Source organism: Pseudophryne corroboree, chromosome 2 (assembly GCF_028390025.1).
Source record: "Pseudophryne corroboree isolate aPseCor3 chromosome 2, aPseCor3.hap2, whole genome shotgun sequence".
NCBI lineage: Eukaryota > Metazoa > Chordata > Amphibia > Anura > Myobatrachidae > Pseudophryne > Pseudophryne corroboree.
Window position 1 is genome coordinate 801,469,796 of NC_086445.1, and position 19,831 is coordinate 801,489,626.

A 19,831-nucleotide genomic window follows, 5' to 3' on the forward strand; every position below is an offset into this window, starting at 1 on the left:
GACTACAATTCATTCACTATCATATACTGAATGATTTTCTGTGAGAGTAGACACATTTTAAGATTGTATTAGGTAACATATTATAATTTTTGCATATATAAATTTGTTTAAACCAAAATATTAAACAGAACACTTAACAATGAAACCAATGCACTAATAGCATTGGTACTTCAAAATTTCTTATATTGCATATAGGAAATAAACTAGTGGCTTGCATTAATTGCTGATTTGCTAAATAATTAAACAATTATTAAACAAATACACTGCAAACAAAAGGTTCTTTTAAGGAAAGCACACTTTACATTTTTCAAGTCCTCATTGACATGAACCACTTAAAGAAGGTTAAAATTAAAATGTAAAATAATACTCTTAGACATTGCTTTAATTGCTATATCATAAAGAACATTCTGATTCAGGAATGTTGAAACATCAATGCGTATTCTTTCAAGGATATTAAACATTATACAAACTTAGTTTTAAATAACCATAGTTGATTTTAAAGTGTGTAATCAGCCACTCTGAATGAGCCCTCTTCTACCACTTCTTTATTAAGAAGTAGGACAGTCATCAAAAGCTAACAACATCTGCATGAAACAGAGTTGCTAACTGCCTTCATGCTGAGAAGAGAGCTCTTAAACTCATCATGGTGGTTGGCGAGTTTGGACACTTTCAAGCACATTTCTCCCATCATTGCCTATAGAAATGATCCCTGCAAGTATAGTCTTAAATACATTTTGTTGATTGTTTAGATAGGCCATATGAATTCCTCTTTTAACTCATGGTGACATTTTTGGACCCATTCATAAAACTTGATATAGAAATTGTCAACCAATTTTCAGTTGCATAACATTCTCCACAAATTTTCAGACTACAATTCATTCACTATCATATACTGAATGATTTTCTGTGAGAGTAGACACATTTTAAGATTGTATTAGGTAACATGTTATCATTTTTGCATATATAAACTTGTTTTAGCCAAAATATTAAACAGAACACTTAACAATTAAACCAATGCACTAATAGCATTGGTATTTCAAAATTTCTTATATTGCATATAGGAAATAAACTAGTGGCTTGCATTAATTGCTGATTTGCTAAAGAATTAAACAATTATTAAACAAATACACTGCAAACAAAATGTTCTTTTAAGGAAAGCACACTTTACATTTTTCAAGTCCTCATTGACATGAACCACTTAAAGAAGGTTACAATTAAAATGTAAAATAATACTCTTAGACATTGCTTTTATTCCTATATCATAAAAAAAACATTCTGATTTAGGAATGTTGAAACATCAATGCGTATTCTTTCAAGGATATTAAACATTATACAAACTTACTTTTAAATAACCATAGTTGATTTTAAAGTGTGTAATCAGCCACTCTGAATGAGCCCTCTTCTACCACTTCTTTATTAAGAAGTAGGACAGTCATCAAAAGCTACAGTAACAACATCTGCATGAAACAGAGTTGCTAACTGCCTTCATGCTGAGAAGAGAGCTCTTAAACTCATCATGGTGGTTGGCGAGTTTGGACACTTTCAAGCACATTTCTCCCATCATTACCTATAGAAATGATCCCTGAAAGTATAGTCTTAAATACATTTTGTTGATGGTTTAGATAGGCCATATGAATTCCTCTTTTAACTCATGGAGACATTTTTGGACCCATTCATAAAACTTGATATAGAAATTGTCAACCAATTTTCAGTTGCATAACATTCTCCACAAATTTTCAGACTACAATTCATTCACTATCATATACTGAATGATTTTCTGTGAGAGTAGACACATTTTAAGATTGTATTAGGTAACATGTTATCATTTTTGCATATATAAACTTGTTTAAGCCAAAATATTAAACAGAACACTTAACAATGAAACCAATGCACTAATAGCATTGGTACTTCAAAATTTCTTATATTGCATATAGGAAATAAACTAGTGGCTTGCATTAATTGCTGATTTGCTAAAGAATTAAACAATTATTAAACAAATACACTGCAAACAAAATGTTCTTTTAAGGAAAGCACACTTTACATTTTTCAAGTCCTCATTGACATGAACCACTTAAAGAAGGTTACAATTAAAATGTAAAATAATACTCTTAGACATTGCTTTTATTCCTATATCATAAAAAAACATTCTGATTTAGGAATGTTGAAACATCAATGCGTATTCTTTCAAGGATATTAAACATTATACAAACTTACTTTTAAATAACCATAGTTGATTTTAAAGTGTGTAATCAGCCACTCTGAATGAGCCCTCTTCTACCACTTCTTTATTAAGAAGTAGGACAGTCATCAAAAGCTAACAACATCTGCATGAAACAGAGTTGCTAACTGCCTTCATGCTGAGAAGAGAGCTCTTAAACTCATCATGGTGGTTGGCGAGTTTGGACACTTTCAAGCACATTTCTCCCCTCATTGCCTATAGAAATGATCCCTGCAAGTATAGTCTTAAATACATTTTGTTGATGGTAGATAGGCCATATGAATTCCTCTTTTAACTCATGGTGACATTTTTGGACCCATTCATAAAACTTGATATAGAAATTGTCCACCAATTTTCAGTTACATAACATTCTCCACAAATTTTCAGACTACAATTCATTCACTATCATATACTGAATGATTTTCTGTGAGAGTAGACACATTTTAAGATTGTATTAGGTAACATATTATAATTTTTGCATATATAAACTTGTTTAAGCCAAAATATTAAACAGAACACTTAACAATGAAACCAATGCACTAATAGCATTGGTACTTCAAAATTTCTTATATTGCATATAGGAAATAAACTAGTGGCTTGCATTAATTGCTGATTTGCTAAAGAATTAAACAATTATTAAACAAATACACTGCAAACAAAAGGTTCTTTTAAGGAAAGCACACTTTACATTTTTCAAGTCATCATTGACATGAACCACTTAAAGAAGGTTAAAATTAAAATGTAAAATAATACTCTTAGACATTGCTTTTATTCCTATATCATAAAAAACATTCTGATTCAGGAATGTTGAAACATCAATGCGTATTCTTTCAAAGAAATTAAACATTATACAAACTTAGTTTTAAATAACCATAGTTGATTTCAAAGTGTGTAATCAGCCACTCTGAATGAGCCCTCTTCTACCACTTCTTTATTAAGAAGTAGGACAGTCATCAAAAGCTAACAACATCTGCATGAAACAGAGTTGCTAACTGCCTTCATGCTGAGAAGAGAGCTCTTAAACTCATCATGGTGGTTGGCGAGTTTGGACACTTTCAAACACATTTCTCCCATCATTGCCTATAGAAACGATCCCTGGAAGTATAATCTTAATTACATTTTGTTGATGGTTTAGATTAGCCATATGAATTCCTCTTTTAACTCATGGTGACATTTTTGGACCAATTCATAAAACTTGATATAGAAATTGTCAACCAATTTTCAGTTGCATAACATTATCCACAAATTTTCAGACTACAATTCATTCACTATCATATACTGAATGATTTTCTGTGAGAGTAGACACATTTTAAGATTGTATTAGGTAACATATATCATAATTTTTGCATATATAAACTTGTTTAAGCCAAAATATTAAACAGAACACTTAACAATGAAACCAATGCACTAATAGCATTGGTACTTCAATATTTCTTATATTGCATATAGGAAATAAACTAGTGGCTTGCATTAATTGCTGATTTGCTAAAGAATTAAACAATTATTAAACAAATACACTGCAAACAAAAGGTTCTTTTAAGGAAAGCACACTTTACATTTTCCAAGTCCTCATTGACATGAACCACTTAAAGAAGGTTACAATTAAAATGTAAAATAATACTCTTAGACATTGCTTTTATTCCTATATCATAAAAAAAACATTCTGATTCAGGAATTTTGAAACATCAATGCGTATTCTTTCAAGGATATTAAACATTATACAAACTTAGTTTTAAATAACCATAGTTGATTTTAAAGTGTGTAATCAGCCACTCTGAATGAGCCCTCTTCTACCACTTCTTTATTAAGAAGTTGGACAGTCATCAAAAGCTAACAACATCTGCATGAAACAGAGTTGCTAACTGCCTTCATGCTGAGAAGAGAGCTCTTAAACTCATCATGGTGGTTGGCGAGTTTGGACACTTTCAAACACATTTCTCCCATCATTGCCTATAGAAATGATCCCTGAAAGTATAGTCTTAAATTCATTTTGTTGATGGTTTAGATAGGCCATATAAATTCCTCTTTTAACTCATAGTGACATTTTAGGACCCATGCATAAAACTTGATATAGAAATTGTCAACCAATATTCAGTTGCATAACATTCTCCACAAATTTTCAGACTACAATTCATTCACTATCATATACTGAATGATTTTCTGTGAGAGTAGACACATTTTAAGATTGTATTAGGTAACATATTATAATTTTTGCATGTATAAATTTGTTTAAACCAAAATATTAAACAGAACACTTAACAATGAAACCAATGCACTAATAGCATTGGTACTTCAAAATTTCTTATATTGCATATAGGAAATAAACTAGTGGCTTGCATTAATTGCTGATTTGCTAAAGAATTAAACAATTATTAAACAAATACACTGCAAACAAAAGGTTCTTTTAAGGAAAGCACACTTTACATTTTTCAAGTCCTCATTGACATGAACCACTTAAAGAAGGTTACAATTAAAATGTAAAATAATACTCTTAGACATTGCTTTAATTGCTATATCATAAAAAACATTCTGATTCAGGAATGTTGAAACATCAATGCGTATTCTTTCAAGGATATTAAACATTATACAAACTTAGTTTTAAATAACCATAGTTGATTTTAAAGTGTGTAATCAGCCACTCTGAATGAGCCCTCTTCTACCACTTCTTTATTAAGAAGTAGGACAGTCATCAAAAGCTAACAACATCTGCATGAAATAGAGTTGCTAACTGCCTTCATGCTGAGAAGAGAGCTCTTAATCTCATCATGGTGGTTGGCGAGTTTGGACACTTTCAAAAACATTTCTCCCATCATTGCCTATAGAAATGATCCCTGGAAGTATAGTCTTAATTACATTTTGTTGATGGTTTAGATTAGCCATATGAATTCCTCTTTTAACTCATGGTGACATTTTTGGACCAATTCATAAAACTTGATATAGAAATTGTCAACCAATTTTCAGTTGCATAACATTATCCACAAATTTTCAGACTACAATTCATTCACTATCATATACTGAATGATTTTCTGTGAGAGTAGACACATTTTAAGATTGTATTAGGTAACATATTATAATTTTTGCATATATAAACTTGTTTAAGCCAAAATATTAAACAGAACACTTAACAATGAAACCAATGCACTAATAGCATTGGTACTTCAATATTTCTTATATTGCATATAGGAAATAAACTAGTGGCTTGCATTAATTGCTGATTTGCTAAAGAATTAAACAATTATTAAACAAATACACTGCAAACAAAAGGTTCTTTTAAGGAAAGCACACTTTACATTTTTCAAGTCCTCATTGACATGAACCACTTAAAGAAGGTTACAATTAATATGTAAAATAATACTCTTAGACATTGCTTTAATTGCTATATCATAAAAAAACATTCTGATTCAGGAATGTTGAAACATCAATGCGTATTCTTTCAAAGATATTAAACATTATACAAACTTAGTTTTAAATAACCATAGTTGATTTTAAAGTGTGTAATCAGCCACTCTGAATGAGCCCTCTTCTACCACTTCTTTATGAAGAAGTAGGACAGTCATCAAAAGCTAACAACATCTGCATGAAACAGAGTTGCTAACTGCCTTCATGCTGAGAAGAGAGCTCTTAAACTCACCATGGTGGTTGGCGAGTTTGGACACTTTCAAGCACATTTCTCCCATCATTGCCTATAGAAATGATCCCTGAAAGTATAGTCTTAAATACATTTTGTTGATGGTTTAGATAGGCCATATGAATTCCTCTTTTAACTCATGGTGACATTTTTGGACCCATTCATAAAACTTGATATAGAAATTGTCAACCAATTTTCAGTTGCATAACATTCTCCACAAATTTTCAGACTACAATTCATTCACTATCATATACTGAATGATTTTCTGTGAGAGTAGACACATTTTAAGATTGTATTAGGTAACATATTATCATTTTTGCATATATAAACTTGTTTAAGCCAAAATATTAAACAGAACACTTAACAATGAAACCAATGCACTAATAGCATTGGTACTTCAAAATTTCTTATATTGCATATAGGAAATAAACTAGTGGCTTGCATTAATTGCTGATTTGCTAAAGAATTAAACAATTATTAAACAAATACACTGCAAACAAAAGGTTCTTTTAAGGAAAGCACACTTTACATTTTTCAAGTCATCATTGACATGAACCACTTAAAGAAGGTTAAAATTAAAATGTAAAATAATACTCTTAGACATTGCTTTAATTGCTATATCATAAAAAACATTCTGATTCAGGAATGTTGAAACATCAATGCGTATTCTTTCAAAGATATTAAACATTATACAAACTTAGTTTTAAATAGCCATAGTTGATTTTAAAGTGTGTAATCAGCCACTCTGAATGAGCCCTCTTCTACCACTTCTTTATTAAGAAGTAGGACAGTCATCAAAAGCTAACAACATCTGCATGAAACAGAGTTGCTAACTGCCTTCATGCTGAGAAGAGAGCTCTTAAACTCATCATGGTGGTTGGCGAGTTTGGACACTTTCAAGCACATTTCTCCCATCATTGCCTATAGAAATGATCCCTGAAAGTATAGTCTTAAATACATTTTGTTGATGGTTTAGATAGGCCATATGAATTCCTCTTTTAACTCATGGAGACATTTTTGGACCCATTCATAAAACTTGATATAGAAATTGTCAACCAATTTTCAGTTGCATAACATTCTCCACAAATTTTCAGACTACAATTCATTCACTATCATATACTGAATGATTTTCTGTGAGAGTAGACACATTTTAAGATTGTATTAGGTAACATGTTATACTTTTTGCATATATAAACTTGTTTAAGCCAAAATATTAATCAGAACACTTAACAATGAAACCAATGCACTAATAGCATTGCTACTACAAAATTTCTTATATTGCATATAGGAAATAAACTAGTGGCTTGCATTAATTGCTGATTTGCTAAAGAATTAAACAATTATTAAACAAATACACTGCAAACAAAATGTTCTTTTAAGGAAAGCACACTTTACATTTTTCAAGTCCTCATTGACATGAACCACTTAAAGAAGGTTACAATTAATATGTAAAATAATACTCTTAGACATTGCTTTAATTGCTATATCATAAAAAACATTCTGATTCAGGAATGTTGAAACATCAATGCGTATTCTTTCAAAGATATTAAACATTATACAAACTTAGTTTTAAATAACCATAGTTGATTTTAAAGTGTGTAATCAGCCACTCTGAATGAGCCCTCTTCTACCACTTCTTTATTAAGAAGTAGGACAGTCATCAAAAGCTAACAACATCTGCATGAAACAGAGTTGCTAACTGCCTTCATGCTGAGAAGAGAGCTCTTAAACTCATCATGGTGGTTGGAGAGTTTGGACACTTTCAAGCACATTTCTCCCATCATTGCCTATAGAAATGATCCCTGAAAGTATAGTCTTAAATACATTTTGTTGATGGTTTAGATAGGCCATATGAATTCCTCTTTTAACTCATGGTGACATTTTTGGACCCATTCATAAAACTTGATATAGAAATTGTCAACCAATTTTCAGTTGCATAACATTCTTCACAAATTTTCAGACTACAATTCATTCACTATCATATACTGAATGATTTTCTGTGAGAGTAGACACATTTTAAGATTGTATTAGGTAACATGTTATCATTTTTGCATATATAAACTTGTTTAAGCCAAAATATTAAACAGAACACTTAACAATGAAACCAATGCACTAATAGCATTGGTACTTCAAAATTTCTTATATTGCATATAGGAAATAAACTAGTGGCTTGCATTAATTGCTGATTTGCTAAAGAATTAAACAATTATTAAACAAATACACTGCAAACAAAATGTTCTTTTAAGGAAAGCACACTTTACATTTTCCAAGTCCTCATTGACATGAACCACTTAAAGAACGTTACAATTAAAATGTAAAATAATACTCTTAGACATTGCTTTTATTCCTATATCATAAAAAAAACATTCTGATTCAGGAATGTTGAAACATCAATGCGTATTCTTTCAAGGATATTAAACATTATACAAACTTAGTTTTAAATAACCATAGTTGATTTTAAAGTGTGTAATCAGCCACTCTGAATGAGCCCTCTTCTACCACTTCTTTATTAAGAAGTAGGACAGTCATCAAAAGCTAACAACATCTGCATGAAACAGAGTTGCTAACTGCCTTCATGCTGAGAAGAGAGCTCTTAAACTCATCATGGTGGTTGGCGAGTTTGGACACTTTCAAGCACATTTCTCCCATTATTGCCTATAGAAATGATCCCTGAAAGTATAATCTTAGCTACATTTGGTTGATGGTTTAGATAGGCCATATAAATTCCTCTTTTAACTCATAGTGACATTTTAGGACCCATGCATAAAACTTGATATAGAAATTGTCAACCAATATTCAGTTGCATAACATTCTCCACAAATTTTCAGACTACAATTCATTCACTATCATATACTGAATGATTTTCTGTGAGAGTAGACACATTTTAAGATTGTATTAGGTAACATATTATAATTTTTGCATATATAAATTTGTTTAAACCAAAATATTAAACAGAACACTTAACAATGAAACCAATGCACTAATAGCATTGGTACTTCAAAATTTCTTATATTGCATATAGGAAATAAACTAGTGGCTTGCATTAATTGCTGATTTGCTAAAGAATTAAACAATTATTAAACAAATACACTGCAAACAAAAGGTTCTTTTAAGGAAAGCACACTTTACATTTTTCAAGTCCTCATTGACATGAACCACTTAAAGAAGGTTACAATTAATATGTAAAATAATACTCTTAGACATTGCTTTAATTGCTATATCATAAAAAAACATTCTGATTCAGGAATGTTGAAACATCAATGCGTATTCTTTCAAAGATATTAAACATTATACAAACTTAGTTTTAAATAACCATAGTTGATTTTTAAGTGTGTAATCAGCCACTCTGAATGAGCCCTCTTCTACCACTTCTTTATGAAGAAGTAGGACAGTCATCAAAAGCTAACAACATCTGCATGAAACAGAGTTGCTAACTGCCTTCATGCTGAGAAGAGAGCTCTTAAACTCATCATGGTGGTTGGCGAGTTTGGACACTTTCAAGCACATTTCTCCCATCATTGCCTATAGAAATGATCCCTGAAAGTATAATCTTAGCTACATTTGGTTGATGGTTTAGATAGGCCATATAAATTCCTCTTTTAACTCATAGTGACATTTTAGGACCCATGCATAAAACTTGATATAGAAATTGTCAACCAATATTCAGTTGCATAACATTCTCCACAAATTTTCAGACTACAATTCATTCACTATCATATACTGAATGATTTTCTGTGAGAGTAGACACATTTTAAGATTGTATTAGGTAACATATTATAATTTTTGCATATATAAATTTGTTTAAACCAAAATATTAAACAGAACACTTAACAATGAAACCAATGCACTAATAGCATTGGTACTTCAAAATTTCTTATATTGCATATAGGAAATAAACTAGTGGCTTGCATTAATTGCTGATTTGCTAAAGAATTAAACAATTATTAAACAAATACACTGCAAACAAAAGGTTCTTTTAAAGAAAGCACACTTTACATTTTTCAAGTCCTCATTGACATGAACCACTTAAAGAAGGTTACAATTAAAATGTAAAATAATACTCTTAGACATTGCTTTAATTGCTATATCATAAAAAACATTCTGATTCAGGAATGTTGAAACATCAATGCGTATTCTTTCAAGGATATTAAACATTATACAAACTTAGTTTTAAATAACCATAGTTGATTTTAAAGTGTGTAATCAGCCACTCTGAATGAGCCCTCTTCTACCACTTCTTTATTAAGAAGTAGGACAGTCATCAAAAGCTAACAACATCTGCATGAAATAGAGTTGCTAACTGCCTTCATGCTGAGAAGAGAGCTCTTAATCTCATCATGGTGGTTGGCGAGTTTGGACACTTTCAAACACATTTCTCCCATCATTGCCTATAGACATGATCCCTGGAAGTATAGTCTTAATTACATTTTGTTGATGGTTTAGATTAGCCATATGAATTCCTCTTTTAACTCATGGTGACATTTTTGGACCAATTCATAAAACTTTATATAGAAATTGTCAACCAATTTTCAGTTGCATAACATTATCCACAAATTTTCAGACTACAATTCATTCACTATCATATACTGAATGATTTTCTGTGAGAGTAGACACATTTTAAGATTGTATTAGGTAACATATTATAATTTTTGCATATATAAACTTGTTTAAGCCAAAATATTAAACAGAACACTTAACAATGAAACCAATGCACTAATAGCATTGGTACTTCAATATTTCTTATATTGCATATAGGAAATAAACTAGTGGCTTGCATTAATTGCTGATTTGCTAAAGAATTAAACAATTATTAAACAAATACACTGCAAACAAAAGGTTCTTTTAAGGAAAGCACACTTTACATTTTTCAAGTCCTCATTGACATGAACCACTTAAAGAAGGTTACAATTAATATGTAAAATAATACTCTTAGACATTGCTTTAATTGCTATATCATAAAAAAACATTCTGATTCAGGAATGTTGAAACATCAATGCGTATTCTTTCAAAGATATTAAACATTATACAAACTTAGTTTTAAATAACCATAGTTGATTTTAAAGTGTGTAATCAGCCACTCTGAATGAGCCCTCTTCTACCACTTCTTTATTAAGAAGTAGGACAGTCATCAAAAGCTAACAACATCTGCATGAAACAGAGTTGCTAACTGCCTTCATGCTGAGAAGAGAGCTCTTAAACTCATCATGGTGGTTGGCGAGTTTGGACACTTTCAAGCACATTTCTCCCATCATTGCCTATAGAAATGATCCCTGAAAGTATAGTCTTAAATACATTTTGTTGATGGTTTAGATAGGCCATATGAATTCCTCTTTTAACTCATGGTGACATTTTTGGACCCATTCATAAAACTTGATATAGAAATTGTCCACCAATTTTCAGTTGCATGACATTCACCACAAATTTTCAGACTACAATTCATTCACTATCATATACTGAATGATTTTCTGTGAGAGTAGACACATTTTAAGATTGTATTAGGTAACATATTATAATTTTTGCATATATAAACTTGTTTAAGCCAAAATATTAAACAGAACACTTAACAATGAAACCAATGCACTAATAGCATTGGTACTTCAAAATTTCCTATATTGCATATAGGAAATAAACTAGTGGCTTGCATTAATTGCTGATTTGCTAAATAATTAAACAATTATTAAACAAATACACTGCAAACAAAAGGTTCTTTTAAGGAAAGCACACTTTACATTTTTCAAGTCATCATTGACATGAACCACTTAAAGAAGGTTAAAATTAAAATGTAAAATAATACTCTTAGACATTGCTTTTATTCCTATATCATAAAAAACATTCTGATTAAGGAATGTTGAAACATCAATGCGTATTCTTTCAAAGATATTAAACATTATACAAACTTAGTTTTAAATAACCATAGTTGATTTTAAAGTGTGTAATCAGCCACTCTGAATGAGCCCTCTTCTACCACTTCTTTATTAAGAAGTAGGACAGTCATCAAAAGCTAACAACATCTGCATGAAACAGAGTTGCTAACTGCCTTCATGCTGAGAAGAGAGCTCTTAAACTCATCATGGTGGTTGGCGAGTTTGGACACTTTCAAGCACATTTCTCCCATCATTGCCTATAGAAATGATCCCTGAAAGTATAGTCTTAAATACATTTTGTTGATGGTTTAGATAGGCCATATGAATTCCTCTTTTAACTCATGGAGACATTTTTGGACCCATTCATAAAACTTGATATAGAAATTGTCAACCAATATTCAGTTGCATAACATTCTCCACAAATTTTCAGACTACAATTCATTCACTATCATATACTGAATGATTTTCTGTGAGAGTAGACACATTTTAAGATTGTATTAGGTAACATATTATAATTTTTGCATATATAAATTTGTTTAAACCAAAATATTAAACAGAACACTTAACAATGAAACCAATGCACTAATAGCATTGGTACTTCAATATTTCTTATATTGCATATAGGAAATAAACTAGTGGCTTGCATTAATTGCTGATTTGCTAAAGAATTAAACAATTATTAAACAAATACACTGCAAACAAAAGGTTCTTTTAAGGAAAGCACACTTTACATTTTCCAAGTCCTCATTGACATGAACCACTTAAAGAAGGTTACAATTAAAATGTAAAATAATACTCTTAGACATTGCTTTTATTCCTATATCATAAAAAAAACATTCTGATTCAGGAATGTTGAAACATCAATGCGTATTCTTTCAAGGATATTAAACATTATACAAACTTAGTTTTAAATAACCATAGTTGATTTTAAAGTGTGTAATCAGCCACACTGAATGAGCCCTCTTCTACCACTTCTTTATTAAGAAGTAGGACAGTCATCAAAAGCTAACAACATCTGCATGAAACAGAGTTGCTAACTGCCTTCATGCTGAGAAGAGAGCTCTTAAACTCATCATGGTGGTTGGCGAGTTTGGACACTTTCAAGCACATTTCTCCCATCATTGCCTATAGAAATGATCCCTGAAAGTATAATCTTAGCTACATTTGGTTGATGGTTTAGATAGGCCATATAAATTCCTCTTTTAACTCATAGTGACATTTTAGGACCCATGCATAAAACTTGATATAGAAATTGTCAACCAATATTCAGTTGCATAACATTCTCCACAAATTTTCAGACTACAATTCATTCACTATCATATACTGAATGATTTTCTGTGAGAGTAGACACATTTTAAGATTGTATTAGGTAACATATTATAATTTTTGCATATATAAATTTGTTTAAACCAAAATATTAAACAGAACACTTAACAATGAAACCAATGCACTAATAGCATTGGTACTTCAAAATTTCTTATATTGCATATAGGAAATAAACTAGTGGCTTGCATTAATTGCTGATTTGCTAAAGAATTAAACAATTATTTAACAAATACACTGCAAACAAAAGGTTCTTTTAAGGAAAGCACACTTTACATTTTTCAAGTCATCATTGACATGAAACACTTAAAGATAGTTAAAATTAAAATGTAAAATAATACTCTTAGACATTGCTTTTATTCCTATATCATAAAAAACATTCTGATTCAGGAATGTTGAAACATCAATGCGTATTCTTTCAAAGATATTAAACATTATACAAACTTAGTTTTAAATAACCATAGTTGATTTTAAAGTGTGTAATCAGCCACTCTGAATGAGCCCTCTTCTACCACTTCTTTATTAAGAAGTAGGACAGTCATCAAAAGCTAACAACATCTGCATGAAACAGAGTTGCTAACTGCCTTCATGCTGAGAAGAGAGCTCTTAAACTCATCATGGTGGTTGGCGAGTTTGGACACTTTCAAACACATTTCTCCCATCATTGCCTATAGAAATGATCCCTGGAAGTATAGTCTTAATTACATTTTGTTGATGGTTTAGATTAGCCATATGAATTCCTCTTTTAACTCATGGTGACATTTTTGGACCAATTCATAAAACTTGATATAGAAATTGTCAACCAATGTTCAGTTGCATAACATTATCCACAAATTTTCAGACTACAATTCATTCACTATCATATACTGAATGATTTTCTGTGAGAGTAGACACATTTTAAGATTGTATTAGGTAACATATTATCATTTTTGCATATATAAACTTGTTTAAGCCAAAATATTAAACAGAACACTTAACAATGAAACCAATGCACTAATAGCATTGGTACTTCAATATTTCTTATATTGCATATAGGAAATAAACTAGTGGCTTGCATTAATTGCTGATTTGCTAAAGAATTAAACAATTATTAAACAAATACACTGCAAACAAAAGGTTCTTTTAAGGAAAGCACACTTTACATTTTTCAAGTCCTCATTGACATGAACCACTTAAAGAAGGTTACAATTAATATGTAAAATAATACTCTTAGACATTGCTTTAATTGCTATATCATAAAAAACATTCTGATTCAGGAATGTTGAAACATCAATGCGTATTCTTTCAAAGATATTAAACATTATACAAACTTAGTTTTAAATAACCATAGTTGATTTTAAAGTGTGTAATCAGCCACTCTGAATGAGCCCTCTTCTACCACTTCTTTATTAAGAAGTAGGACAGTCATCAAAAGCTAACAACATCTGCATGAAACAGAGTTGCTAACTGCCTTCATGCTGAGAAGAGAGCTCTTAAACTCATCATGGTGGTTGGCGAATTTGGACACTTTCAAGCACATTTCTCCCATCATTGCCTATAGAAATGATCCCTGCAAGTATAGTTTTAAATACATTTTTTTGATGGTTTAGATAGGCCATATGAATTCCTCTTTTAACTCATGGTGACATTTTTGGACCCATTCATAAAACTTGATATAGAAATTGTCAACCAATTTTCAGTTGCATAACATTCTCCACAAATTTTCAGACTACAATTCATTCACTATCATATACTGAATGATTTTCTGTGAGAGTAGACACATTTTAAGATTGTATTAGGTAACATATTATCATTTTTGCATATATAAACTTGTTTAAGCCAAAATATTAAACAGAACACTTAACAATGAAACCAATGCACTAATAGCATTGGTACTTCAAAATTTCTTATATTGCATATAGGAAATAAACTAGTGGCTTGCATTAATTGCTGATTTGCTAAAGAATTAAACAATTATTAAACAAATACACTGCAAACAAAAGGTTCTTTTAAGGAAAGAACACTTTACATTTTTCAAGTCATCATTGACATGAACCACTTAAAAAAGGTTAAAATTAAAATGTAAAATAATACTCTTAGACATTGCTTTTATTCCTATATCATAAAAAAAACATTCTGATTCAGGAATGTTGAAACATCAATGCGTATTCTTTCAAGGATATTAAACATTATACAAACTTAGTTTTAAATAACCATAGTTGATTTTAAAGTGTGTAATCAGCCACTCTGAATGAGCCCTCTTCTACCACTTCTTTATTAAGAAGTAGGACAATCATCAAAAGCTAACAACATCTGCATGAAACAGAGTTGCTAACTGCCTTCATGCTGAGAAGAGAGCTCTTAAACTCATCATGGTGGTTGGCGAGTTTGGACACTTTCAAGCACATTTCTCCCATCATTGCCTATAGAAATGATCCCTGCAAGTATAGTCTTAAATACATTTTGTTGATGGTTTAGATAGGCCATATGAATTCCTCTTTTAACTCATGGTGACATTTTTGGACCCATTCATAAAACTTGATATAGAAATTGTCCACCAATTTTCAGTTGCATAACATTCACCACAAATTTTCAAACTACAATTCATTCACTATCATATACTGAATGATTTTCTGTGAGAGTAGACACATTTTAAGATTGTATTAGGTAACATATTATAATTTTTGCTTATATAAACTTGTTTAAGCCAAAATATTTAACAGAACACTTAACAATGAAACCAATGCACTAACAGCATTGGTACTTCAAAATTTCTTATATTGCATATAGGAAATAAACTAGTGGCTTGCATTAATTGCTGATTTGCTAAAGAATTAAACAATTATTAAACAAATACACTGCAAACAAAATGTTCTTTTAAGGAAAGCACACTTTACATTTTTCAAGTCCTCATTGACATGAACCACTAAAAGAAGGTTACAATTAAAATGTAAAATAATACTCTTAGACATTGCTTTTATTCCTATATCATAAAAAACATTCTGATTCAAGAATGTCGAAACATCAATGTGTATTCTTTCAAGAATATTAAACATTATACAAACTTAGTTTTAAATAACCATAGTTGATTTTAAAGTGTGTAATCAGCCACTCTGAATGAGCCCTCTTCTACCACTTCTTTATTAAGAAGTAGGACAGTCATCAAAAGCTAACAACATCTGCATGAAACAGAGTTGCTAACTGCCTTCATGCTGAGAAGAGAGCTCTTAAACTCATCATGGTGGTTGGCGAGTTTGGACACTTTCAAGCACATTTCTCCCATCATTGCCTATAGAAATGATCCCTGAAAGTATAATCTTAGCTACATTTTGTTGATGGTTTAGATAGGCCATATAAATTCCTCTTTTAACTCATGTTGACATTTTAGGACCCATGCATAAAACTTGATATAGAAATTGTCAACCAATTTTCAGTTGCATAACATTCTCCACAAATTTTCAGACTACAATTCATTCACTATCATATACTGAATGATTTTCTGTGAGAGTAGACACATTTTAAGATTGTATTAGGTAACATATTATAATTTTTGCATATATAAATTTGTTTAAACCAAAATATTAAACAGAACACTTAACAATGAAACCAATGCACTAATAGCATTGGTACTTCAATATTTCTTATATTGCATATAGGAAATAAACTAGTGGCTTGCATTAATTGCTGATTTGCTAAAGAATTAAACAATTATTAAACAAATACACTGCAAACAAAAGGTTCTTTTAAGGAAAGCACACTTTACATTTTTCAAGTCCTCATTGACATGAACCACTTAAAGAAGGTTAAAATTAAAATGTAAAATAATACTCTTAGACATTGCTTTAATTGCTATATCATAAAAAACATTCTGATTCAGGAATGTTGAAACATCAATGCGTATTCTTTCAAGGATATTAAACATTATACAAACTTAGTTTTAAATAACCATAGTTGATTTTAAAGTGTGTAATCAGCCACTCTGAATGAGCCCTCTTCTACCACTTCTTTATTAAGAAGTAGGACAGTCATCAAAAGCTAACAACATCTGCATGAAACAGAGTTGCTAACTGCCTTCATGCTGAGAAGAGAGCTCTTAAACTCATCATGGTGGTTGGCGAGTTTGGACACTTTCAAGCACATTTCTCCCATCATTGCCTATAGAAATGATCCCTGAAAGTATAGTCTTAAATACATTTTGTTGATGGTTTAGATAGGCCATATGAATTCCTCTTTTAACTCATGGAGACATTTTTGGACCCATTCATAAAACTTGATATAGAAATTGTCAACCAATATTCAGTTGCATAACATTCTCCACAAATTTTCAGACTACAATTCATTCACTATCATATACTGAATGATTTTCTGTGAGAGTAGACACATTTTAAGATTGTATTAGGTAACATGTTATACTTTTTGCATATATAAACTTGTTTAAGCCAAAATATTAATCAGAACACTTAACAATGAAACCAATGCACTAATAGCATTGCTACTACAAAATTTCTTATATTGCATATAGGAAATAAACTAGTGGCTTGCATTAATTGCTGATTTGCTAAAGAATTAAACAATTATTAAACAAATACACTGCAAACAAAAGGTTCTTTTAAGGAAAGCACACTTTACATTTTCCAAGTCCTCATTGACATGAACCACTTAAAGAAGGTTACAATTAAAATGTAAAATAATACTCTTAGACATTGCTTTTATTCCTATATCATAAAAAAAACATTCTGATTCAGGAATGTTGAAATATCAATGCGTATTCTTTCAAGGATATTAAACATTATACAAACTTAGTTTTAAATAACCATAGTTGATTTTAAAGTGTGTAATCAGCCACTCTGAATGAGCCCTCTTCTACCACTTCTTTATTAAGAAGTAGGACAGTCATCAAAAGCTAACAACATCTGCATGAAACAGAGTTGCTAACTGCCTTCATGCTGAGAAGAGAGCTCTTAAACTCATCATGGTGGTTGGCGAGTTTGGACACTTTCAAGCACATTTCTCCCATCATTGCCTATAGAAATGATCCCTGAAAGTATAATTTTAGCTACATTTGGTTGATGGTTTAGATAGGCCATATAAATTCCTCTTTTAACTCATGGTGACAATTTAAGACCCATGCATAAAACTTGATATAGAAATTGTCAACCAATTTTCAGTTGCATAACATTCTCCACAAATTTTCAGACTACAATTCATTCACTATCATATACTGAATGATTTTCTGTGAGAGTAGACACATTTTAAGATTGTATTAGGTAACATATTATAATTTTTGCATATATAAATTTGTTTAAACCAAAATATTAAACAGAACACTTAACAATGAAACCAATGCACTAATAGCATTGGTACTTCAAAATTTCTTATATTGCATATAGGAAATAAACTAGTGGCTTGCATTAATTGCTGATTTGCTGAAGAATTAAACAATTATTAAACAAATACACTGCAAACAAAAGGTTCTTTTAAGGAAAGCACACTTTACATTTTTCAAGTCCTCATTGACATGAACCACTTAAAGAAGGTTAAAATTAAAATGTAAAATAATACTCTTAGACATTGCTTTTATTCCTATATCATAAAAAACATTCTGATTCAGGAATGTTGAAACATCAATGCGTATTCTTTCAAGGATATTAAACATTATACAAACTTAGTTTTAAATAACCATAGTTGATTTTAAAGTGTGTAATCAGCCACTCTGAATGAGCCCTCTTCTACCACTTCTTTATTAAGAAGTAAGACAGTCATCAAAAGCTAACAACATCTGCATGAAACAGAGTTGCTAACTGCCTTCATGCTGAGAAGAGAGCTCTTAAACTCACCATGGTGGTTGGCGAGTTTGGACACTTTCAAACACATTTCTCCCATCATTGCCTATAGAAATGATCCCTGGAAGTATAGTCTTAATTACAGTTTGTTGATGGTTTAGATTAGCCATATGAATTCCTCTTTTAACTCATGGTGACATTTTTGGACTCATTCATAAAACTTGATATAGAAATTGTCAACCAATTTTCAGTTGCATAACATTATCCACAAATTTTCAGACTACAATTCATTCACTATCATATACTGAATGATTTTCTGTGAGAGTAGACACATTTTAAGATTGTATTAGGTAACATATTATAATTTTTGCTTATATAAACTTGTTTAAGCCAAAATATTTAACAGAACACTTAACAATGAAACCAATGCACTAACAGCATTGGTACTTCAAAATTTCTTATATTGCATATAGGAAATAAACTAGTGGCTTGCATTAATTGCTGATTTGCTAAAGAATTAAACAATTATTAAACAAATACACTGCAAACAAAAGGTTCTTTTAAGGAAAGCACACTTTACATTTTTCAAGTCCTCATTGACATGAACCACTTAAAGAAGGTTACAATTAATATGTAAAATAATACTCTTAGACATTGCTTTAATTGCTATATCATAAAAAACATTCTGATTCAGGAATGTTGAAACATCAATGCGTATTCTTTCAAAGATATTAAACATTATACAAACTTAGTTTTAAATAACCATAGTTGATTTTAAAGTGTGTAATCAGCCACTCTGAATGAGCCCTCTTCTACCACTTCTTTATTAAGAAGTAGGACAGTCATCAAAAGCTAACAACATCTGCATGAAACAGAGTTGCTAACTGCCTTCATGCTGAGAAGAGAGCTCTTAAACTCATCATGGTGGTTGGCGAGTTTGGACACTTTCAAACACATTTCTCCCATCATTGCCTATAGAAATGATCCCTGGAAGTATAGTCTTAATTACATTTTGTTGATGGTTTAGATTAGCCAT

General features: G+C 30.7%; 23 non-coding genes across 23 annotated transcripts; all 23 read right to left on the reverse strand.

Annotated features, from left to right (window-relative positions):
* Positions 1–512: 512 nt before the first annotated feature.
* On the reverse strand, positions 513–725 carry LOC135053335 (small nucleolar RNA U3). Its single transcript, XR_010242701.1, has one exon. It is a non-coding gene; the product is annotated as a small nucleolar RNA U3 (small nucleolar RNA).
* Positions 726–1,380: 655 nt separating this feature from the next.
* LOC135053790 (small nucleolar RNA U3) lies at positions 1,381–1,598 on the reverse strand. Its single transcript, XR_010243096.1, has one exon. It is a non-coding gene; the product is annotated as a small nucleolar RNA U3 (small nucleolar RNA).
* A 654-nt stretch (positions 1,599–2,252) lies between these two features.
* Positions 2,253–2,465, reverse strand: LOC135053636 (small nucleolar RNA U3). Its single transcript, XR_010242961.1, has one exon. It is a non-coding gene; the product is annotated as a small nucleolar RNA U3 (small nucleolar RNA).
* A 651-nt stretch (positions 2,466–3,116) lies between these two features.
* LOC135053580 (small nucleolar RNA U3) lies at positions 3,117–3,329 on the reverse strand. Its single transcript, XR_010242913.1, has one exon. It is a non-coding gene; the product is annotated as a small nucleolar RNA U3 (small nucleolar RNA).
* A 657-nt stretch (positions 3,330–3,986) lies between these two features.
* LOC135053220 (small nucleolar RNA U3) lies at positions 3,987–4,199 on the reverse strand. Its single transcript, XR_010242599.1, has one exon. It is a non-coding gene; the product is annotated as a small nucleolar RNA U3 (small nucleolar RNA).
* A 653-nt stretch (positions 4,200–4,852) lies between these two features.
* Positions 4,853–5,065, reverse strand: LOC135053546 (small nucleolar RNA U3). The gene has a single exon (XR_010242882.1). It is a non-coding gene; the product is annotated as a small nucleolar RNA U3 (small nucleolar RNA).
* Positions 5,066–5,719: 654 nt separating this feature from the next.
* LOC135053405 (small nucleolar RNA U3) lies at positions 5,720–5,932 on the reverse strand. Its single transcript, XR_010242761.1, has one exon. It is a non-coding gene; the product is annotated as a small nucleolar RNA U3 (small nucleolar RNA).
* A 653-nt stretch (positions 5,933–6,585) lies between these two features.
* LOC135053104 (small nucleolar RNA U3) lies at positions 6,586–6,798 on the reverse strand. The gene has a single exon (XR_010242498.1). It is a non-coding gene; the product is annotated as a small nucleolar RNA U3 (small nucleolar RNA).
* Positions 6,799–7,451: 653 nt separating this feature from the next.
* LOC135053084 (small nucleolar RNA U3) lies at positions 7,452–7,664 on the reverse strand. The gene has a single exon (XR_010242480.1). It is a non-coding gene; the product is annotated as a small nucleolar RNA U3 (small nucleolar RNA).
* Positions 7,665–8,319: 655 nt separating this feature from the next.
* On the reverse strand, positions 8,320–8,532 carry LOC135053171 (small nucleolar RNA U3). The gene has a single exon (XR_010242556.1). It is a non-coding gene; the product is annotated as a small nucleolar RNA U3 (small nucleolar RNA).
* A 654-nt stretch (positions 8,533–9,186) lies between these two features.
* On the reverse strand, positions 9,187–9,399 carry LOC135053239 (small nucleolar RNA U3). Its single transcript, XR_010242615.1, has one exon. It is a non-coding gene; the product is annotated as a small nucleolar RNA U3 (small nucleolar RNA).
* Positions 9,400–10,052: 653 nt separating this feature from the next.
* LOC135053833 (small nucleolar RNA U3) lies at positions 10,053–10,265 on the reverse strand. The gene has a single exon (XR_010243133.1). It is a non-coding gene; the product is annotated as a small nucleolar RNA U3 (small nucleolar RNA).
* Positions 10,266–10,919: 654 nt separating this feature from the next.
* On the reverse strand, positions 10,920–11,132 carry LOC135053105 (small nucleolar RNA U3). The gene has a single exon (XR_010242499.1). It is a non-coding gene; the product is annotated as a small nucleolar RNA U3 (small nucleolar RNA).
* A 653-nt stretch (positions 11,133–11,785) lies between these two features.
* LOC135053107 (small nucleolar RNA U3) lies at positions 11,786–11,998 on the reverse strand. The gene has a single exon (XR_010242500.1). It is a non-coding gene; the product is annotated as a small nucleolar RNA U3 (small nucleolar RNA).
* A 655-nt stretch (positions 11,999–12,653) lies between these two features.
* Positions 12,654–12,866, reverse strand: LOC135053523 (small nucleolar RNA U3). Its single transcript, XR_010242862.1, has one exon. It is a non-coding gene; the product is annotated as a small nucleolar RNA U3 (small nucleolar RNA).
* A 653-nt stretch (positions 12,867–13,519) lies between these two features.
* Positions 13,520–13,732, reverse strand: LOC135053174 (small nucleolar RNA U3). The gene has a single exon (XR_010242559.1). It is a non-coding gene; the product is annotated as a small nucleolar RNA U3 (small nucleolar RNA).
* A 653-nt stretch (positions 13,733–14,385) lies between these two features.
* LOC135053358 (small nucleolar RNA U3) lies at positions 14,386–14,598 on the reverse strand. Its single transcript, XR_010242720.1, has one exon. It is a non-coding gene; the product is annotated as a small nucleolar RNA U3 (small nucleolar RNA).
* Positions 14,599–15,253: 655 nt separating this feature from the next.
* On the reverse strand, positions 15,254–15,466 carry LOC135053237 (small nucleolar RNA U3). The gene has a single exon (XR_010242614.1). It is a non-coding gene; the product is annotated as a small nucleolar RNA U3 (small nucleolar RNA).
* Positions 15,467–16,119: 653 nt separating this feature from the next.
* On the reverse strand, positions 16,120–16,332 carry LOC135053253 (small nucleolar RNA U3). Its single transcript, XR_010242628.1, has one exon. It is a non-coding gene; the product is annotated as a small nucleolar RNA U3 (small nucleolar RNA).
* A 653-nt stretch (positions 16,333–16,985) lies between these two features.
* Positions 16,986–17,198, reverse strand: LOC135053108 (small nucleolar RNA U3). Its single transcript, XR_010242501.1, has one exon. It is a non-coding gene; the product is annotated as a small nucleolar RNA U3 (small nucleolar RNA).
* Positions 17,199–17,853: 655 nt separating this feature from the next.
* Positions 17,854–18,066, reverse strand: LOC135053299 (small nucleolar RNA U3). Its single transcript, XR_010242669.1, has one exon. It is a non-coding gene; the product is annotated as a small nucleolar RNA U3 (small nucleolar RNA).
* Positions 18,067–18,719: 653 nt separating this feature from the next.
* Positions 18,720–18,932, reverse strand: LOC135053471 (small nucleolar RNA U3). The gene has a single exon (XR_010242818.1). It is a non-coding gene; the product is annotated as a small nucleolar RNA U3 (small nucleolar RNA).
* A 653-nt stretch (positions 18,933–19,585) lies between these two features.
* Positions 19,586–19,798, reverse strand: LOC135053175 (small nucleolar RNA U3). The gene has a single exon (XR_010242560.1). It is a non-coding gene; the product is annotated as a small nucleolar RNA U3 (small nucleolar RNA).
* Between the last annotated feature and the right edge of the window lie 33 nt (positions 19,799–19,831).